Source organism: Hemitrygon akajei, chromosome 3, assembly GCF_048418815.1.
Source record: "Hemitrygon akajei chromosome 3, sHemAka1.3, whole genome shotgun sequence".
NCBI classification, from domain to species: domain Eukaryota; kingdom Metazoa; phylum Chordata; class Chondrichthyes; order Myliobatiformes; family Dasyatidae; genus Hemitrygon; species Hemitrygon akajei.
This window is the reverse complement of record NC_133126.1, coordinates 173812719-173836178: the sequence shown is the minus strand read 5'-3', so window position 1 is coordinate 173836178 and position 23460 is coordinate 173812719. Positions and strand designations below refer to the sequence as shown.

Here is a 23460-nt window from a genome sequence, read left to right as displayed (position 1 = left end):
TCACTATGAGAATCCTATTAAAATGTACTGTGATCTTGATGCTTAATGCTGTTAGAATTTGATATTTGTGAAACTCTCTCAGCAGCAGTGCTTTTTATTTTCTGTGCAGTATTTACAGCAGTGACGAGGGTATGGTCTTTTGACATTTTATCTTGCTTGGATATTGATATGATTTTTAAAAAATGACAATTAGACTGTTTAAAATAGGATTCTTTGAAATTCATTCACAGAATTTAGAGCTAAGCTGGAGCAAATGCTGATATTGTTGAGTATTTTTCATCTAGTCATGCTTTTGGATTCGAATTGAAGTTCAGCTGAAAATGCTGCAGCTGAAGAGGCTATGTTCACATGTCATCTAAATAAAAGACAATATTTTTATTGAAGAGAATGAGGTTAAATTTATTTTCAGCTGTATTATAAGTGTAAAAATTGCATGACTAATGTAGCCAACCCTTGATTATATTTTCCCACTGAAAATAGTCCATTTTGAAACACAGCCCATTTGAATTGTATTTATTCCAGTAAATATTGGTTAAAAATCAATAAAAATGTTGGCATTTTAAAGATAAATAGGCTTTCCCAGAGTACTCCCAGCAACTGTCTTACTTTGGTCATTTTTTTTCTGGGGATTTGTAGGGTGTATTTATGATCTTTGTTCAAATTAGCAAAAAAACTTCTTTTGCTTATCTGGTCTGCCACCCCTTCATTTCACTGCAGTGGTTTGTGATTTAGCCCATTTACGCCAGCTTTAGCACCCACGGATGCTTTTCAGAGCTACAGGGTAACTTTGTACGAGGACTTAAAGACATTTTGGAGTGGCGAAAAGATGCGGTCTGGCTTTAAAGTAACATATTGTTACGACATGGTGAGCTGATGGATATGATCAGTCATACTAAACAAAATGTGACCAGTTGCACAGCCAAGCTAGTATTTTAGAATTGGTTGAATCTACTAGAGGTGATTAGTAGAGTGGCTGAGATTGGTAGAGATCCTTTTCATAGGGCATAAGTAACCTGTATGCCTTGTAACTCCTTCATTCTTCACAAATGGCTGTATGAAAACACTTGACTTTTAAGATTTGTGGATCCTTATTTCATTTTGCAGTTTACGAAACTTAAGTCTGTGCAAATAAATGGAACAACTTTTTTTCCAATGGCCTTTGGTTAACGATGTCCTAATCTAGCTCCCCAGATCTTCCCTTATTTTAGGCTATATTTCCATGGTTGTTGCATGGCTTTTAATATAGTAGCAAAGCACATAGTTTGTTGGTTGAATATAAATTGACAGCAAAAGATAACACAGCTGAGCCTATTGCTGTTCTTGACAAATTATATTTGTGTAGCACGCTCATAGCGAAAAACAGATACTACTTTCTACACAGCTCCTTCCTACAAGTAGCAGTTGTGTTAGGATGTGTCGCATTAAGAGCCACATACTGACGTAGACATTTTGATGTATCTGAAAGTAGGCACCTCTGACAGTGTGGCACTCTGTTCTGCACTGTGTTAATTTAGAAGATTTCTTCAAGCCTGCACACGTCTTTTCCAACGCACCGCTGGATAGCAGTCTAGAGTGTTTATTCTACAGACCTTAGTTTGCTTTCGCTTATTGCAACTCTTATTCTCTCTGCTAACCCAGTTGAAGGTGAATAACATGAGAAGAAATAAAAGCACACATTTTGATTTGTTTGGTTCTCTACTTCTCACGGTGCAGATCTCCACTGAGCTGGGTAAGTTGTTAATTGAGAGTGAGAATGCAAATAAAATCAGCCATTTAAAGAAACAGGCAAAAACATTCTGAAGTTTTTGATGAGAACAAATGGTGAAGAGACAACTGATAGCATGTAGTCCAACACATGTGAGTCTTGGAAATGTACTTACAATATTATGAGCTTTTAATATATCCACTGAAGTTTGTTTCTTTAATTAAAACCGAGGGTTGAATTCATTTGCAACAATAATAAATCTAAGATCAATTTGGCGATGTTATATATTGTTTGTGTTTTAAAGATTAAAAATAGAAAATGCCTGAAATATTCAGAAAGTTAGTCAGGGTTTGTGGAAAGGGAAATAGTTAACATTTCAGGTCGCTGAATTTTTGTCTGACCATTGAGCTGAAATGTTAACTCTTTCTACTGTTTTCTGACATTACTGAAAATACCAAAGCATTTTCGATTTTCTTCCCCTGATTTTCAGCACTTGCAGTTGCTTGCCCTAAATGCTTCTTGCCTTTATTGCTTATTCCATAATTCATGAAAATTTGAAATTTGTTTCACTTATGAAACATTTTATAATTAGTCCCTTTAGCTTTTGAATTCAGGTGTATCTAGCCTTCCAAATTTTTTTCCCATCGTGAAAACTGGGGGAAGTAAATCTGTGGTTTTGAACATCAACAACCATGGCATTAGGTTGATAGGTTAGCATTTGATTCAACAAGAAATAATTCTACTGCCTATAGGTTATTGTATCAATCAATTATTATGAAAAGGTTATCTCTCATTGTGAAGTTTTAATGTTTAGTACAGTTTTGCTTCTGGATTAGGGTTGTGTGCGATGCCATTAATTAAAAAAAATATGTGGCTATGTAAATAATCTTGAGCTAACATATTATCCCGGCATTTGTCAAAGACCCGTCCAGGAACTTCTGTAAGCAAAGCTTTGCAGCAGTTTGAAGATGAACTGTATCTGAACTCAAGCTCCTAAGAAATACTTGTTAGAAAGAATATTAAGAAATATTCGAAACTTCAAAATACCTGCCTGTAAGTAGTAAGATTAAAGCACTAAGCTGTTCTGCAGCTAGTAAAGATGCTTTGATTTTGGAGATTGAGAGTAAGGATAGAATAAATGTTGCCTGTTGTATTGCAGGTTTGATATGTACTACTAGTGCTTGTGTTCTTGTCCTCTTGTTTTTTTGAAAAGTTCCTTCAACATATTTACTTCGATTTGTACTTCAGGGAGCGCGAAGCGCAGAATCAAATATCGCTGTGATGATTGTACGCTCTAGTATGAATTGTTTGGTGACAATAAAAGTAACTTTAAAAAAAATTTATCAATATGTAAACACACCTTTACTATCCTACACACCTACCTGTCATTTTATTTAGCCCCTTTCTGGTAGACCTTTCACCTAATGACTACAATTTTCATTAAGTAACTATGATACTGATATTGATAAGGCCTGCAGTGATTGTAGAAGACAGCTCACCATCACCTTTGCGGACAGTGGCAATCAATGTCGGCATTATCTGTGACACCCACATAAACTCTTTCCAATTATAAGGTTAAGCATGGCTGTTTTTGCACATTACTGTTAAGCAGGTAAAAGTCAATAGTATTTTTAAAAAACATTTGGTTGGAGAATATTGTAACTGGCTGCATCACCACCTTGTGTGGGGCTGGGGCTACTGCACAGGATTGAAGTAAGCTGCAGAGAGTTGTGAAATTAGTCAGCTCCATCACGTGCACTAACCTCCTGAGCATTCAGGACATCTTCAAGGATCGGTGCCTCAAAAATGTGGCATCCATCATTAAGGCCCCCCACCACACAGGACATGCCCTCTTCTAATTTTTACCATCAGGAAGGAGGTACAGATGCTTGAAGGCACACACTCAGAAGTAGCTTCTTCCCCTTTGCCGTCCGATTTCCGAATAGACATTGAACTCATGAACACTGCCTCACTACTTTTTATTTCTTTTTTAAAAAATGTTTTGCATTACTTATTTAATATAAATATATTCTTGCTGTAATTCACAGTATTTTGATCTCTATATTACTGTATTGTGTATTGCATTGTACTGCTACCACAATGTTAACAAATACCATGGCAGACACTGCTGATATCAAGCCTGATTCTGATTCTGATTCTGTCTTGGGGCATCCTGTGATTAGTTTAAAGGCATCACACGAATGCCTGTTTGTCTCAGCACTGTTAACTTTGGTGTCTCGCAATTCAGTATTATAGGGTAGAATCCAAAAAATGTTCTCATTAGAAGATGAAAGGTCCTCACACCTTTAGATTCTCTTAAATTCATTAAGTGCTGTTCAAATCCACAGAATGAATTTACCTCAGGTGTTGTGGTTGTTTAATATGTGTTCAGCATGGTACTTAAGATGGCAGAGATAAGTAACCAGTGAAATATGTTTTGATTTTTGTGGAGGAATGACTATTGGCCAAGATTTTGGGAAAACATTTCTTCAGAGATTTTAAGTAGCTTTTGTTTACCCTCGGATAGAGTCATCATTGGCTGTAATACAGAGATTCAGAACTATAAGAGCAGTGGGAAAGGTTGAACTATAATCTAAAAGCAGTATTCTACAAATAGTGGAAATACCCAGCAGGTCACCATGTACCTGCAGGGAGAGAATTGATATTTAAGGGTGGCAGCCTTACATGAGAACACTTGTGTTTTGTGCAATTTGAAAAATATACTGATTTCAGGTAATATACTTTGTGCGGATGACCTTGATGATTCATGATGTAACTCTTGCCTCAGGAATTCACAATGCCACTTTCCTGGGATAAGGTAATACAAATAGGATTCTCCAGTTACTCATTTGTCCTTTGATTAAAATGGTGTACAATTCCACATGGGGAACATAAATCTGAAGAATTTAGTTCAAATCCCCTTTTGCCACAAGACATTTCAGAAATGTACAATGCCTATAAAAACTCTTTAACCCCTTGGAAGTTTTCATGTTTTATTGTTTTACAACATTGAACCACAGTGGATTTAATTTGGCTTTTTTGACACTGATCAACATTTGACTGATTTTTTTTGTGTCAAAGTAATCTAAATTAATTACAACTATAAAACACTAAATGATTGCATAAGTATTCGTGCCTATAATATGACACACCAAATCTGGTGCAATCAATTGGTTTTAGAAGTCACATAATTAGTTAAGGTGTCCTAGCTTTATATAAACCAGTGCACAGTCAAGGTATTTCAATTGATCATAGTACAGATACACCTATATCTGGAAGGTACAACTGCTGGTGAGTCAGTATCATGACAAAAACTACACCATGAAGACAAAAGAACACTCCAAGCAACTCTGCGAAAAGGTTATTGAAAAACCCAAGTCATGAGATGGATATAAGAATATTTCCAAGAAATTGAATATCTGTTAGAGTACAGTTAAATCAATCATCAAGAAATGGAAAGAATATGACATAGCTGTAAATCTGTGTAGAGCAGGCCATCCTTAAAAACTGAGTGATCCTGCAAGAAGGTGACTAGTTGAGGGAGGCCACCAAGAGACCTGGAGGAGTTACAGTGGCATGCAAAAGTTTGGGCACCCCTGGTCAAAATTTCTGTTATTGTGAATAACTAAGCGAGTAAAAGATGAACTGATCTCCAAAAGTCATAAAGTTAAAGATGAAACATTATTTTTACTATTTTAAGCAAAATTAGTGTATTATTTTAGTTTTGTACAATTTTAGAGTGGGGGGGGGGAGGAAAAAGGAAAGGAGCACCATGCAGAAGTTTGGGCACCCCAAGAGATTTGAGCTCTCAGATAACTTTTACTAAGGTCTCAGACCTTAATTAGCTTGTTAGGGTTATGGCTTGTTCACAGTCATCATTAGGAAAGGCCAGGTGATGCAAATTTCAAAGCTTTATAAATATCCTGACTCCTCAAACCTTGTCCCAACAATCAGCAGCCATGGACTCCTCTAAGCAGCTGCCTAGCACTCTGAAAATTAAAATAAATGATGCCCACAAAGCAGGAGAAGGCTATATGATGATAGGAAAGCGTTTTCAGGTAGCCATTTTCTCAGTTCGTAATGTATTAAGAAATGGCAGTTAACAGGAATGGTGGAGCTCAAGTTGAGGTCTGGAAGACCAAGAAAACTTTCTGAGAGAACTGCTCGTAGGATTGCTAGAAAGGCAAATCAAAACCCCTGTTTGACTGCAAAAGACCATCAGGAAGATTTAGCAGACTCTGGAGTGGTGGTGTACTGTTCTACTGTGCAGTGACACCTGCACAAATATGACCTTCATGGAAGAGTCATCAGAAGAAAACCTTTCCTGTGTCATCACCACAAAATTCAGCATCAGCAGTTTGCAGCGGAACATCTAAACAAGCCTGATGCATTTTGGAAACAAGACCTGTGGACTGATGAAGTTAAAATAGAATTTTTTGGCCACAATGAGCAAAGGTATGTTTGGAGAAAAAAGGGTGCAGAATTTCATGAAAAGAACACCTCTCCAACTGTTAAGCACGGGGGTGAAGCGATCATGTTTTGGGCTTGTATTGCAGCCAGTGGCACAGGGAACATTTCACTTGTAGAGGGAAGAATGAATTCAATTAAATACCAGCAAATTCTGGAAGCAAACATCACACCGTCTGTAAAAAAAAAAGCTGAAGATGAAAAGAGGATGGTTTCTACAATAGGATAATGATCTTAAACACACCTCAAAATCCACAATGGACTACCTCAAGAGGCACAAGCTGAAGGTTTTGCCATGGCCCTCACAGTCCCCCGACCTAAACATCATTGAAAATCTGTGGATCGACCTCAAAAGAGCAGTGCATGCAAGACGGCCCAAGAACCTCACAGAACTAGAAGCTTTTTGCAAGGAAGAATGGGCAAAAATCCCCCAAGCAAGAATTGAAAGACTCTTAGCTGCCTACAGAAAGCGTTTACAAGCTGTGATACTTGCCAAAGGGGTGTTACTAAGTACTGACCATGCAGGGTGCCCAAACTTTTGCTTCACATGGAATCTTGGATAGAGTTTGCCTGAAGACATGTGGGAGACTGAGGTTGGCTGGAAGAAGGTTCTGCCTGACGATACCAAAATTGAGCTTTTCGGCTATCAGACTAAATGCTATGTTTGACATAAGCCAAACACTGTGCATAATTAAAAACACACCATCCCTACCATGAAGCATGGTGGTGGCTGCATCATGTTGAGGGGATTCCTCACTGCAGCAGGCCCTGGAAGGCTTGTGAAGGTAGAGGTTAAAATGAATGCAGCAAAATACAGGGAAATCCTGGAGGAAAACCTGATGCAGTCTGCAAGAGAACTGCGACTCAGGAGAAGATTTGTTTTCTAGCAAGACAATGATCCCAAGCATAAAGCCAAAGCTACATGGGAATGGCTTAAAAACAAGTTAATGTCCTAGAGTGGCCAAATCATTGTCCAGACCTCAATCCAATTGATAATTTCTGGCTGGACTTGTAAAGGGCTGTTCAGTCATGATCCCTATGCAATCTGACAGAGCTTGAGCAGTTTTGACAAGAAGAATGAGTAAAAATTGCAATCTCCAGATGTGCAAAGCTGATAGGGACCTATCCATACAGACTTAAGGCCATAATTGCTGCCAAAGATGCATCTACTAAATATTGACTTGAAAGGGGTTAGTAATTATGCAATCAATTATTTTGTGTTTAATAATTGTAATAAATTTAGATCAATTTGTAGAAATTTGTTTTCACTTTGAACAGAAGATTTTTTCAGTTGATCAGTGTCAAAAAAGCCAAATTAAATCCACTGTGATTCAATGTTGTAAAACAATAAAACATGAAAACTTCCAGAAGGGGGGAGGGTGAAGGCACTGTATATCCAACATCAGTGATTGAGACCACAGTATTACCAGACTATAATCTTTAAAAAATTACAAAACAGTATCTGTAGGCAGAGAAACAGTAGCATTTCAGCATTTTCTGTTTTTTATATCAGATTTTCAATTGTCTGAAATTTTTGTCTGGTTCAGCAATTTGTTTTTGGAGAAGGAATCTGCCATTGTGTAGTTGACTATTAGGTGATTTCTAAAAAGACATGGCAAGCCACTCTGTTCAAGGGCAGTTGAAGGATAGACAACAAATGCTGCTACTATTGCTGGTGATGCCCACATTGGATGAAATAATTATCTATAAAAGGTATTATAGCCTCAACATTCAGTGCTGAAAGGAGATGCCTTTGCTTAAAAGTAGCTGAGACTTTACAATGCTGTGTCCACAATGAAGATTTGTTTAGTATACTTGAGGCCTTTAATCATAAGGAAATATAAAGATTTGAAACTCTTCCATGAAACTTGAAACTCTTATATTATTTAAAACTCTTCCATGCTGCAGGTTGGAGAAGTTAGCCCTGTTTTTGGTATCTCCTCGAGTTTTCTTCTGAGTATAAATTTCATCTTTATTTTGCTGATTTTTGTTCTGTTTACTGTATACTTTCATTTGAAGCCTTAAGTGGAGACACTCACCATGTTCTCCTAGTTTCAGTTGATGACCTTCTATTATAAGGTTAAAGTGCAATGTTTGCAAGTTGTGGAATGTTCAGTTCCTTTAACATGCCTTTAGGAAACATGCAGCAAGGACGATACAACGTTGAGGCATTGACTAGTAACTGGCAAGCAAAAGTTGGTCCCAGGCATTGGCCAACACAAGCATTAATGTCTGACCACTTAGTACTCATGGCATTACCATTGCTGAATCTCACACCATCAGTATCTTGGAGGTTAGAAATTCAGCTGAACCTGCCAAGTAAATATAGCGGTCCTAGAATCCTGTCAGAGGCAACACATTCTTCTGATCTCAGAGTATTTGCAACTGCCGGCATATCTTTGGGATCTGGGAGAACATTGGAGCCTTGGGGAGTCGGGAGGTGGGTGTTGGAGGGGGGACTGGTGGTTTGCAGTCACAGAGAATAAGCACACTCCATTCAGCACCTGAGCTCAGAATGGAACTTGGGCAGCCTTGAAATTCTGCAGTGCATAATGTAGCGTACTTAATTAGGACTAGACATTAACTCTTAGACTACAGTAGATCTGTTGTCAGCTTACAAGTGACTGCATCACCATTCTATGCCAATCAGAACCTATGACCCCTGCACTTTGACAAAATCCAGGTTCCTCTTTAAGTAGCATTCAGTGGGGATGTGGAAATGTATCACCATCTAAATCCTTCCAACAGCAGGGCGGTAGGACTGCAGTGGTTTCAGAAAGTAGCTTTTCACCAACACCTTGAAGATAGTTAGGATCTGTACAGTGGTGTAACAAATCTCAGGGCAGACTTAAGCCTACCCTTTGGTCCTGTGTGGGGATTGCACATCTTTCCAATGGCGGTGTTCAAAAGTTCAAAGTAAATTTATTATCAAAATACATACGTGTCACCCTCTGATCATTTTCTTGCAGGCAATCACAATAAACAATAGAATCTCTGAAAGACCACACCCAACAGGACAGACAACAACCAATATGCAAAAAAAATCAAACTGTGCAAGTACAGAAGAAACAAAAATGATAAATAAATAAGCAGTAAATATAGAGAACATAAGGTGAAGAGTCCTTGAATGTGATTCCACTGGTTTTGGGAACAGTTCAGTGACGAGGCATCATTTCAGTGATGTGGAGTAGAGTTTATCCCCTCTGGTTCAAAGGCCTGATGATTGAGGGGCAATAGCTATTCCTGAACTTGATGGTGTGGGTGTTGAGGCTCCTGTACCACCTCCCTGATGGCAGCAGCGGGAAGGGAGCATGGTCTGGATGGTGGGGGTTCTTGATGGATGCTTCTTTCCTGAGGCAGCCTTTTGCGTAGATGTGTTTATTGGTGGGAGAGATTTACCTGTGATTGACTGGGCCACATCCACTACATTTTGTCAGTTTTTCCGGACAAAGCCATTGGAGTTTCTGTACCAGATCGTGATGCAACTGGTCAATATACTGTCCACCACACATCTATAGGAGTTTGTCAGGATTGCGTTGCAAGTCAGTATAGACAGCATGGTGTCCTTTTGTAAACCATGCCAGTCTTGCCAGTGAATTCTCTATCAGTTAATTAATAAAAAAGATATTCAGTGATAATTTGTGATATTTTCAGATCATCAATAGTTGGCATTACAGCAGTGACTTACTGCGTTTAAGATTTGAAGCAATAAAACTGAAGTCTGAAAGTAGAGATAGAGATTGAAGATGTGAAGGGAGAAATTTAGAAATGACTTTAGGGATCATTTTTTCCATAGAGTGTGGTGTGTATATGGAGTGAGATGCCAGAGGAAGCTATACGGATGGATATATTTACAACATTTAAGAGACACTTAGACAAGTAGTGAATAGAAAAGATGTAGAGGGATGTGGGCCAAATGCAGGCAAATGGGATTTGCTTAGATTGATATCACCGTCAGCACGGATGAGTTGGGCCAAAGGATCTGTTTCTGTACTGTGTGACTTTCTCTCTGTGACTATAAACTGGATCATTCAGAATTATGTTAGATTTAAGTGTTTAAATCTAATGTCAAAAGACTTATTTGGGGAGCATAAGGCCAAGGCAGTTGTCAGGTTTATTCTCTTAGCTACCTTGCATTTAAAAACTTTTAAGTTAATTTCTCTCCAAGATTAATTAGCTAAATTGAGGCTCGTTTATTCGCTGTACAGGTTAAAAATCAATAGTTAAAAAGGTATTAGTGAATTTGAATAGAGTGAGAATAGAGAATAAAAACGTGTTTTCAAAATATAGTCTAAGCATCAGAGCACCTCAGTGAACTGTAATTCATTGATTGCCTCTCAGTGTTTCGGAATGTGAAATGCGGGGAAGTGTTGCACATCGAGACGATGATGTGACCTCATTTTGTGTTGTTGTTGTTTAACCTCAAGTGTACGGCAGGAAGGAAGCGAACGTAATTGACGTTATGAGTTAAAAACACACAATTTTTGACTGTGACTTGATTCAGCTTTGTTTCAGTTTTGGTTGATGGAATATGAAGTTAGTTTTGCTTTGAGCATTTGCAGCATTCTGTTCGCTTGACCTGAGCTCCTGCGTGCACTTCTCTACTTAACTGGGATTGGAAGATACTGAATGGATTGGAGGCATGTTCTGTGTGCAGGTTAGCTTTAAAGCACAGGGTAGAGGATAGTTCATCAATCAGCTAGAAATGGTTCATTGAAGTCATGGCAAAGGAGTTCCGCCCTCCTTTATGTTAAGTCCAGACAGTTTGTACTTTTTAGGGGGTGAGTTTAGGTAAGACTGACAGAAATTCATAAATTAATTGAATCAGAAGCAGAAGCAGGTTTAATATCACTGGCATATGTCGTGAAACTTGTGGATTTGTAAAGTTAATTTAAATGACTATTCTTATACTACTGAAATACTTGGGACTGTGTGGCACACGTAACAAAAGGAATTTATCGCTCTTAATTGATGAGCCAGGGTCAGATTGGACACTAACGCATCAATCGAACTGGGAGGCTGTCATACCTTTTTTGGTTCAGTGCTCCAAACATAGTTGGTCAAGAGTCACGGGGATGTGACTGAGTAAGGTAGGGGTAGGGAAATGTACAACTCTGAGCAACAATTCTGAAGTTCTTGCAGCCCACATGGCTGAGAAGAGAGACAATTGAGCAACATGACCTGTGCAACTGTGATCTGTGAGCCATTTGATATAACTGAAATGATACTGTCTGTAGCCTGAAGTGGAAGTCCTAAAGGTTATGTTGCCTGTTTATCTGCAGGGTTAAGGACATCATCTCAGGGTTGAAGAGGATCTTGCACTGAGACCATAAATATCCATTTGTGGTCATTGTAGGAGTTAATGATGCAGGGGTATCTGGTGAATTAATGGGAACATCTAGAGTCCAAATTAAGAGGAAAGAATATAGAATGATTTCTAGTTTATTATGCGATATGTGCATTTCAACATTGATTCAATAATTTCAGAAAATTGAAAATATGGCTTAGATTGTTTTTGGAAGAAGAGTCTGGATTGATAAAGAGGGAATTGTTTAATTGGGATGGGTTTAGCATAAATTGACATGTGATTGATGTTTAATAAGGGCTTTAGTACTTAAGATGGTGTGAGGGAATTGGATTTTGAGAGATTTACAAGCTAAAAGGATAAAGTAAAGTAATGCAGGGTAATGATATTGGAATTGTGCAGTGTAGTTGGGTGAGACTAGAACTAGAGGTCAAAGGTTAAGGGTAAAAGGTGAAATGCTTAAGGGGTACTTTGAAGGGGAACTTCACTCAGCGGGTGGTGAGAGTGTGGAATGCTGCCAGCGGAAGTGGTGGATGTGGGTTTGATTTCAACATTTAAGAGAAATTTGGATAGGTACATGTATGGGAGGGGTATGGGACTAGACAGATTAATAGTTTTGCACAGAGCAGATGGGCTGAAGGGCCTGTTTCTGAGCTGTAGTGTTCTATAACTCTGAGACCCATTCCTCCAGTTTGTTAAAATAGCAAAATATTGATACAAAGGCAGAATTAAACTTTGTGGCAGCAGTGCAGTGCAAGACATGAGTTACAAACATGAGTTACATAAGACAAATAATAAGCTAATGTCCATGGACCGTTCAGAGATCGTAGAGTGGAAAGGAAGAAGTTGAGTGTAATGAATTAATGGCAAAAATGGTTATGATTTAATATCAGTACTGTGGCAGGGTGTCTGAGGTTGAGAACTAAATGCCACGAAATACTTTGAGAGACAAAGTGGAAAAGGTTAGTTAATTCTGACCTTAAAAATGGGATAAAGAAAAGGATCCCAGCTTGTTAAATCAAACACTACATCTTTTGACAAGTTTACAAGTAGCAAGTGGAGAGAACATTGGGAAGTGGTGGCGTTCTGTTGGCCCCGAATTGGAATGGGCATTTAATGTACTGCAAGAATGGGAAATTTAGATGTGCCTACAAGCAAGGGTAAGCAACAATTATGGGTGACTACATGGTCTGGGCAAACTAAAATGACAATAATAATGTGGAGGATGTATTTCTGGACTGCTCAAAAAACTTTTTTAGATGATGTGCTTTGGAACCTAGGATAGAGAGGTCTACTGTATTTTAAATTCAGGGCAGTGATGAAAGAGTTTATTGAGGATCTGGTAGTGAAGATTTGCTTGAGAATGGCAATCTCTATAAAGACTCAGAAATTTAATATTTCAATCTAAAGTGTGAACGATAAATACAAATAAAGCAGACCATATATGTTTCAATTGGCTACAGTGGACTGCAAAATGGGTAGGATGATAAACCTTCAATGGTTTACTATTGAAGCCTGTGATTTGCAGTTTGAAGATCGTTTGGGGATTTCCACGATCTGTAGCTTCAGAGACGATTCTGGGAGGTAGAAGCTGCATGCGCAAACCTTGTGGCGAGAAGGCTGTGGGATGGGGCGCAAGCTGATGTTCAACTCTATTTTGCCGATTAAAGCTTCCAATGTCCGCTGATTAAAGCGTTGAGGGAGATTGAAACATTGATGCGAATGCGGAAGGTGTGTGCCGCCTGTCTGCCTTTGTATCATCAGTGGAATCGCTCTGCTAAGCAGAAAGGAAACTGCTGCTGGGATTGCTCTACTGCCGGAGAGGGGAGACTGCTTTTTGGTCGCTGGTGGGATCGTGCTACCGCTGTGCCAAGAGAATGTTACCCAGGTTTTCTGCATTTTGGATGTGGACTTGGTTTATGCACATTTTTCAGTCTTGTAGTTTTTACATTCTCTGTTTTTTGCCCAATTTTTCTCGCTGTTTTCTGTGCGGGGAGGGGATTTTGAGGTTAACGTGCCTGTTGAGTTTTAGTTCTTGTGTGGGGAGGAGGGATTTGGGGATTGATGATTGTGCTGCTGTTCTTTTCTTTCTTGGTTTTGTGGCTATCTGGAGAGAACGAATTTCAGAGTTGTATACCTTGATAATAAATGAACTTTTGAAGCTTAAATGCCACATTTCCATGTTAGATATATCCTGTTTTCTAGGCAAAAGAGGCAAAATGGTAAAGTAGTGACTACTGAGAGCTTAGAGAAGGCATTAGCACAAAGGAAAAGACAAAATGTTGCTGTAAAAGAAAAATCAGCGTGCCTAAGGATTGGAGGGATTCGGAGTTAAAGCAGAGAGGGCTAAGACCCAAATAGGGAAAATTGTAACTAACATTAAAAAGACTGGATTTCTCTAAATGAGTAAACATAAAAACTAGAACCAAGAGAATGCTTTATTATTTGGCAGGATTGTATCAGATCATGAATTTCAACTTCATTTTCCCATGTTTCCAATATCTTTTCAACTCCCTTAAAATCTAGAAATCTATCGACCTCTGTTTTGAATGAACTCTGAGCCTCTGTGGCCCCTCAGTTAAAGAATTTCAGATATTCACCACTCACTGTGAAAGGATGTTGCATCATCATCCTAATTTACCTACCCTTTATTCTGCTTCTCCAGTCCCTGGGTCTAATCCCAGGGTAAACATCACCCTGTCAACAATGTCTGTTAGAATTTTAAGTTTCAATAAGATGACCTATTATTCTTCTGGAGAAACTGGGTCAAATATACTGGTCACAACCAAGAGAAAATCTGCAGATGCTGGTAATCCAAGCAACACACACTAAATGCTGGAGGAACTCAGCAGGCCAGGCAGTATCTATGGAGAAAAGTACAGTTGATGTTTCAAGCCAAGAATCTTTGGCAGGACTGGCGTCTCCAGTCTGTACTTTTTTCCATCAGTGCTGCCTGGCCTGCTGAGTCCCTCCAGCATTTTGTGTGTCGCAAATATACTGGTGCTCCTCATGGCAAACCTGCCATCCCAGAATTCAGTCCAGTGAATTTTCATTGCACTCCTTCAACGCTGACATTTCCTTTTGGTAAAGGGGATGAAAATTGTGCATTGTTCCAGGATTATTATCAATGAGGCCTTTTAAAACTGCATTAATCCTTGTTTCCATACTCAAATAATCTCAAAATAAAAGCCATGCCATTTTCCCTCCTGTTTATCAGCTTTCAGTGACTCGTGTACAAGGATTCCTAGTTCCCTTTCAGTACGTTACCATTTAAACCAAAAAAAAATCGTTTCTTGTGTAGCTAAGAGGATGACCCCACATTATTCTACATTTTTTCCCATCGCTATGTTGCCCACTTGCTTAGCTGTTTACATTGCCTTGAAGCCTCTTTTAATTCTGTTCTCTTCTACCTATCCTGTCTAGTTTGGTGTCATCACCAACTTGGAAATATATTTGACCCAGTCAACCAAATTGCTAATATAGTCTGTGTAAAGCTTGTGTCAAAGCACTTTTATCCCTGCAGTTAACCACAAGAGAAAGGCTGCCAACTTGAGAAAGGGTTCTTATACTGTCTGCTTTCTGGTGCATGCTGCCATTTCTTTGTTCTCTAGTCATCTGAAAATCTAAGGGCTCCCCATTCATTGGTTCTTAGTTTTTTGAGTTCATTAGTCACATTTTGGAGGCCTCCAATTGACTAGTGAAGCACGAGTCATCTTTAGTGACACTAATACAGCTCGGCAAAGGGAGTTTGAAGTTCAGTTCTGGTGTTCTCTGTAAGAAGTTTGTACATTCTTCCCGTGACCACATGGATTTCCTCCAGGTGCTCTGGTTTCTACCCACGGTCCAGAAATGTACTGGTTAGTAGATTAATTATTCATTACAAATTGTCCTGTGATTAGGCTAAGGTTAAATAGATGGGTTGTTGGTAGTGCGACTCATTGGGCCAGAAGGGCCTGTTCTGTTCTGTACCTCTAAATTTAAAAAGTATAATTAGTTAATGCACTTTCCCAGTCAACCGTCACCAGCTCACCCTCATATCTTCAGTTTCCTTTGGATTTAATCTTAATTTCAGATTGAACAGCATCACTTATAAAAATCAATGCATAATTATATCTTATTGCAGTCATTCTCCTTTTTATAAAAATCAATGCATAATTATATCTTATTGCAGTCATTCTCCCCTTAAGGTCATTTTACAGTATCTTTTATGTATTTGTTTATTTTTATTTGGGGTACAGTTTGGATTAAGCCCTCTCGGCTCTTCAAGTCGTATCACCCAGCAAAACCCCAATTTAATCCGAGCCTAATGGGACAATTTACAACGAGCGATTAGCCTACTAACTGGTACGTGCTTGGGCTGTGGTAGAAAACCAGAGCATCCGGAGGAAATCCACACGGTCACGGGGTGAACGTACAAACTCCTTACAGGCAGCAGTGGGATTTGAACCCAGGTTGTTGTTACTGGTACTGTAAAGCATTGTGCTAACTACTATGCTGCCATGCTGTCTATTTGCACAGGCAGGATATTAGTGACCTTTTCCTCACTTGGATCCTCAAAATAACCCGAGAAAATCATCATGCAAACATACCTTATTACTGCCGATTCAAATTGACCACTCTATATGTTGATTGAAACTTTCCAACTCCCATAAGTATTGTATTTTTCCATTTTTATGTACTTCTAATTTCCTAATATGTCATGTTCAATATTACAACTATTATTTGGTGTCATATTTTTTTTGTCTTTAGCTATTGTTAATCCCCTAGGCTCATTCTAATTTTGCATTGTGGCCCACTGAGCCAAGGTCATTCCTCGCTACTAAACTAATCTCACCTCTAATTAGTAGCACGATAACTCTGCCCGTGTTTCCTAAATTTCCATAGCTGATGAATATTCAGCTCTCAGTCTGGCTAATAGTTAGGGAAAATGGTAAAATCTATTAAGTGGAAACCAGCTGCTTTGAAATTAAGTGTAACATTGGGCAAAGTCAAGATGTGTTTATGATATGAGAATTATATTTAACAGTTCTATTGGATTGTTTTTGTCTGTTTTAATTAAGAGTAGCAATAAGGCCTTTAAGATGCCACATAAGAATAGCCTGTCATGGTTTGAGGGTTATTTCTCAGACAGAATACAAAATCAAACAAGTCATTTTCAGTTTGCGATGTTGTGACTAGTGGGAGTGCTATAGAGATTTCTGCTAGGGTTTCAGCTATTCAGTCTCTGTCAGTTATTTGGATGAAGAGATCAAGTATAATATGTCCAAGCCTATTAATAAAAACAAGCTGGATTGCAGTGTTTCTGTGGCGGTGATGGAGAATTTTACTAATGATATAGATAGGTTGTGAATGGGAAAGGACAAGCTCAATTGAATATAACATGGAAAAATTTGAAGTAATCCTCCAGGAGAAAAATTGGAAGCTGATTTTTTTTTCTAATAGAGGGACCTAGACGTCCACATACGTACATCTTTGAAGGTTGAATAAGGTATTTATAACACTGATAACATGTTGACTTTAATGTTCCTTTCAATGTAAGAGTAGACATTTTGCTGCAAAATGTAAAGCCCTAGCAAGACTGCATATGAATTATGTATAGGTCCAGTCTCTCTTCCCCAAGAAATGGAAACTTTGCACAAGAGAGAATTTAACAAGGGTGAAGGGTTTCGGCCCAAAACGTTGGCTACTCTTTTCTCACGGATGCTGCCTGACCCGCTGAGTTCTTCCAGCGTTGTGTACATATTCTTTGATCCACAGCATCTGTAGTCGTATTTTTGTGACCAGATTTGTTCTTTGGATGGTAGATGTGATAAGTGAGAAATGATGCATGAGTTGAGAATAATATGGGAGTATGGTGGGGGTGTCGGAGATTTTGAAATACACAAAGTTCTTACAGGACTTGACTAGGTATGTGTAATTGATGTGTCTCTGACTGTGGTGTCCAGAATCAGGAATCATAGATTCAAATTAGGTGTTTTGTTATCTAGGATAGAGAAGAGTAATACCTATATCAGCTGCTGTTTACTGATTACAGTTCACTGTTCAACATCATCTTAATCTCTGTACTAATCAACAAGGTCTAAACCTTGGGCATCTGTACCTCCCTCTGCAACTGGCTCCTTGACGTCCTCATCAGGAGACAACAGTCAGTGCAGAACAGAAATATCATCTCCTCACTGACAATGGACCTTGGCGTACCTCAAGGATGCGTGCTTAGCCCACCACCCTACTCTACGCCCATGACTGTGCTCAGGTCAAACGGCATCTATCAATTTGCTGAGGACACAACTATTGTTGGCAGAATTTCAGATGGTGACAAGGCTTACTAGAGTGAGATAGAGTACCTGGTTGAGTGGCATTACGACAACAGTTGTGCACTCAACGCCAGTAAGATCAAGGAATTGATTGTGGACTTCAGGAAGGAGAAGTCGAGGGAACGCGCACCAGTCCTCATTGAGGGATCAGCGGTGGAAAGGGTGATCAGTTTCAAGTTCCTGGGTGTCATCGTCTTTGAGGATCTATCCCAGGCCAACATATTGATATAATTACAGAGAAGGCACAGCAGCTGATATATTTCATTGGGAGTTTGAGGAGACTATGTATGTCACCAAACACTCTCGATGTACTGTAGAAAGCATTCTAACTGGTTGCATCACCGCCTCATATGGAGGGGTAATTGCTTTTTTAAAATTATGTATTACAATGTACTGCTGCCACTAACATCATATTTCACGATATATGCCAGTGTTACTAATTCTAATTCTGAAATTCCTTTACCATTTAGAAGTGACTCTGAATTTTGCTACCCATTTGACTTGTGGAGTCTTAGCCACTTAGAATATTTTTGGCAGTTTCTTTGGATGTTAATGAAATCGCGAGAGGAGGGGTTTATGTGGGAGAGTTGTGCCAAGGCCACAGGAAGAATGTGCACAGATAATGCCAGAGGTCAGGTTTGAACCTGGTTATTTGGCACTGTGAGGTACTGGCTGTACTAGCTGCACCATTGTGCCATCCCATGGCAAAAGTAGGAAAGTTTGCTTAATTGTACCAGGCATCTATGTACATATTGGCCTTTGTAGTTAAGGAAGGATGTCAATATATTGAAAAATTCAGAAGATCTTAAAAAATCTAATGTCTGGAACAGATATCCTCACAAGGCAAGGCTGGATAGATTGAGTTTAAAGTGTTGGTTATTTGATTGAACTGTAAAATTCTTAAGGGCTCTTGACATATTGGATGTGGAGCGAATATTTCCATCTGTTGGAGAATCTAGGACTTGGGAGCCATGGTTTTTAAAATGTTTAAATAATATAAATTTGATTATTTTAGATGGGGATCAGGTGAATTTTTTTTTGAGGGCGGAATTCCCTTCTTCCCAGGGTCTTAAGGGCTTCCAGTATATTTAAAGTAGAGATATTCCTAATAATCAGCTGGGTGGCCAGTTACCAGGGAGTAGAGGTTGCAGTCAGATTAGCATCATTAAATGGAGGTTCACATCTGAAGGACCTGCTTCTAATTTTTATATTCAAACCAAACCCATTGGTCATGCTTGATACTAAATTAGGCAGGTTTTGCTGCAAGGTGATACAGTAATATGATTACCTTTTTGAAGTTTTGAGCTCATCTAACCAAGTTTTTGTTCACCTTTCTGGATAACTGGGGAATAAATTGCCATCTACAAAATTCATAAGAAATAAGTGGTGCACACAGATGACTTTTGGGAAAGGGTCCTTTAAAGATTGCAAAAGGAAGCATGCTCTTGTTTGCTTTGTTGTAATTTTGTTTTTCTCTTGCATTATTTTTCTACAAAGCTAAGGAAATTAAATCCATGCCCTTGATTATGTGCCAAATGCAAAGTGTATTTGTGCTGTGTTTGAAATATTGGTCTGTTCCTTATCCCTATGGACAACATTACCCGGATGCCAAGTAGTTGCAAACTTTAAATTCCTCAGTGTGCCTTTATCTCCGGCGCACTCCAGTTTTTTTTATACTTGAAATCCTTATAGTTTTGAAGTCATTGTTCAAATTTTTAAAAATCAGAAAATGCTGGGAACATCTGGCAGGTCAGGTATAGCTGTGTAACGAGTTAATATTTTGGATCAAAGTTTTTATTAGTACTGAAACGTTAGAAATTGAATTGATTTTAAATTGCAAAGGTGGTGGACGAGAGGTGTGGGGATGGTTCATATGCAGATGAATGGGATAAAGGAAACATCTCTGACAGGGTGATGGTGGGGTTGTCATATTGATATGCTGAAACCATTTGATTGATTGAGGGTATAGAAAGAAAGGGGGGCAAAGTTACGGGAAAATGTGAAAATTGCTGGTTTGAATAGTGATACAGAACTGAAACCAAATGGAGATGTTGGAAATGCTCAATACATCACTTAGTGGTCGATAAAGCGGTTAATATCCAGAGAGAGAGAATCTGAGTTCATTTTGCAGATAATCTTACGGTAGCAGAACTGCTCAGATGGAAGCCGGGGTGCTGCATTGCACCTTATTGGAGCAATACGGGAGGTCACAAGCAGAAGACTCCAAATGGGAGTGAGATGGTGAATTAAAGTAACAGTCAACTCGAAGGGCAGAGTCATTCTGGCAGGCTGAAGAAAAGTACTTTACTCTTAAATGTTTATCCATTGAGTATGGGAGACCCCAGTGTGTGGATCAAACACACAATAAACTGGATAGGAAGAGGCACAAGTGAATATTGCTTCATCTGAAAGGACTATATGGGTCCCTTATGCTCACTAGATGGTGGAAGGTAAAAGACTAGGTGCTGCATCTTGACATTTACCTGGGAAAGTGCTGTGGGAAGTAGAGTGGTTGGTTTCCATTGGAGACCTAGCCAGAACATGAAGGGAAAACCTTTTTGAAATGTCATCACTAGTGATCTTCAAGATTTCAGCACTAGATACATCCCATTCAGTTTTCTAAAGTGCAACTGAAGAGTCTTTGACCTGATACATTAACTCTGTTTCTCCTTCCACAGATGCTGCCATGTCTCCTTACTTCCAGCATTTTCTTTTTTTATTATGTTTCTAGAATCTGCAGAGTTTTATTTCCATGTCATTGGTTTAATATTTTGTGTTGAATTATGGATTGCTTCATTGGGAAAGACTAATTGTAAGCTGAACTGAGACTCCTGAGATTAATTTTCTAATCATTACATTGAGAAAGGAAGCAAAGTAGTTAGTAATATATGCTAGATTTGAACATGTGACATATGAAAATCTATTAGTAAAACTTTTAATACCATCAATCATCATCTCATGGATTTTATGGTTAGCCTCTAATTGGCCCATATCACTTTCTCTTTGACGTACTTCTTATCCTTTTTAATAAGGCTTCTTAATATTTTATTGTCCTCGAGTTATTGTAATAATTCTTTTTCCATTATGTAGTCCTGTGAAATTTACAGTGGAAGTAGTTATTTAATTGGGAGCGTAAGTAATACTTTCGAGCCTCATTTTGATGCAGTTCGTACCTGAAATATCTAGATGAAGACATTGAGCTGTCTTGGGAGGAACTGCTAGTGTGGACTGGCAGTGTCAGTGTACATTTTAAAATGAAAATTTTATTTTCCTCAAGAAAGGTTTTCATGTCTCGTTTGATGGTGAGGTAAACTGGTTCCTTTTTTGTACTAGTGAATACCTGCAGGTCCAAACTCTTCTTTCCGGTTTTTTTTTTGATGTACAAAACAGTTGCATTCTTGGAAAGTATTTCAGTAAGCAAAGTTTCATAAACTGGGAAGGCTAGGGAAATGAATTACAGGTGTCTCACTGCAGTATATTCCTATGCTGCAACATACTGCAGTAAAAATCCTATAATACACTTACAGAGCTAAGGACAAAGAGGTGATCATGGGAAGCAGAGAAGTGGCTACGAGACTGCTCCAAATCGGTGGTCTGGGCCATGTTCGAGTACTTATCAAAGGACCTGAATGAATATGCCATGGTTGTCAAGGACTTTATAAAGACAAGTGTGGACATGTGTGTTCCCACAAAATCATTCAGAGTCAACCCCAGCCAGAATATCTAGATGAATCAAGAGATTAGCATTCTGCTGAGGGCTAGATTGGTGGCATTTAGGACTGGCAGTCTGGGAGAATACAACAAGTCCAGGATTGATCTTGGAAAGGCCATCTCTCATACAAAGTGGCAATTTGAGACCAAGATTCACAATGGGATACTCGACAACCGTGTCAGGGCTTGAATGCCATCAGCTCCTACAAAGCCAAACCGAGTAATGTAAATGGCAATGAACTTTTGCTCGCAGATGAGCTCAATGCAGTTATGATCACTTAAACTGACAGTACAAGGGGATACCTTGATGAACCCTGATGACCCTGTGATTTCTGTCTCTGAGGCTAATGTAAGAGCATCTTTCAGGAGGGCGAGAACATGGAAAGCATCTGACCCAGGTGGCATACCTGGCGGAGTACTGAAGGCTTGTACTAATCAACTGGTTTGAGTGTTTATGGACATCTTCAGGCTCTTGGTTTGGCAGATTGAGGTACCCATTTACTTCAAGCAGACGTCAATCATACCAGTACTGCTTCCCATTAAAAAATGCGGTAACCTGCCTCATGCACGATCATCCAGTAACACCTATGTCCACTGTGATAAAGTGCTTTGACAGGTTGGTCATGAAGCACATCAACTCCTGCCTGAGGAGTGACTTGGGTCCATTGCAATTTGTCCACCAATACAATAGGCCAAGAGCAGAAGCCATTTTACTCAGCTCTGGACAATGAAGATACATGGGTCAGGATTCACTTCATTGACTACAGAACAATGTTTAACATGATTCATTACTGAGCTCCAAGACCCTGCCTCGTTACCTTCCTGCGCAACTGGATCCTCTGTTTCCTCAATTGCAGACCCCAGTTAGAATGAATTGGCAATGGCATCTCCTCCACTATCACCATCAGCATAAAGCTACTTAGCACCCTGCTATACTCACTTTGTACCTATGATTATGTGGCTAAGTACATCTCCAATGCCATGTTTAAGTTTGCTGGTGACAGCACTATCGTTGGCCAAATCAGTGGTGATGATGAATTGGCATACAGGAAGGAGTTTGAAAATCTGGTTGGATGGTGCCACAATAACACAACACTATTTCACATCAAGTTCCTTGGTACGCACATCATCGATGATCTCACCTGGACACCGGCTTTGTGGCAAAATAAAAGCACACCAGCGTCTCTTCCACCTCAGGCGTCTGAAGAATTTCGGCATGGGTCCCCAAATCCTCAAGACCTTCTACAGGGGCACCTAACTGGCTGAATCACTGCCTAGTACAGGAACTGCACCAATTTTGACCACTGGCAGTGCAGAGAGTGGTATGGACCAGCGCATCTGTAGACGTGAACTTCCCTCCATTGAGGACACTTATAGTAGCAGGTGCAGAAAGAAGGCCTGGAAGATCACTGGGGACGCCGGTCACCCCAACCATAAACTGTTTCAGCTGCTTCCGTCTGGCAAGCGGTACTGCAGCATTAAAGCCAGGACCAACAGCTACGGGACAGATTCTTTCTACAAGCCATTAGACTTTTAAATTCATATGTCTGTACGTTACGACAGAGTTGTAACGCAAAGATTTTTACTCCCTCACCTTGTGGGATGTAAGATTTAAATAAATTCTGAATTCTGACAACCTCTCCTTTAATGCTAGCAAAACCTAAGAGCTCTAATACCTTACAGCCATCGGGCTTCTGAACTTTTCCCATCAATTCTCTGAACTGATTCTACTATCTACAAACTCACTTTCAAGAACTCTTTACAACTCACTCTCAGTATTGTTTTTATTTGCACAGTTTGACACATTGGTGTTTGTCAGTCTTTTTCTGCTAATGTATGTTTTTGTCTAAAATGTTACTGTATTGCTTTTATCCATGTAAATACCTGCAAGAGAACAAATCTCAAGATAGTATATGGTGACATATACGTTATGTAGTTTGATAACTAAATTTGAATTC

General features: G+C 39.1%; 1 protein-coding gene across 13 annotated transcripts in view; it reads left to right on the top strand.

Moving 5' to 3' along the window:
- The window catches only part of LOC140725642 (disks large homolog 1), a 472837-nt gene that overhangs the window by 130943 nt on the left and 318434 nt on the right, over nucleotides 1-23460 (top strand). The window lies entirely within an intron of this gene.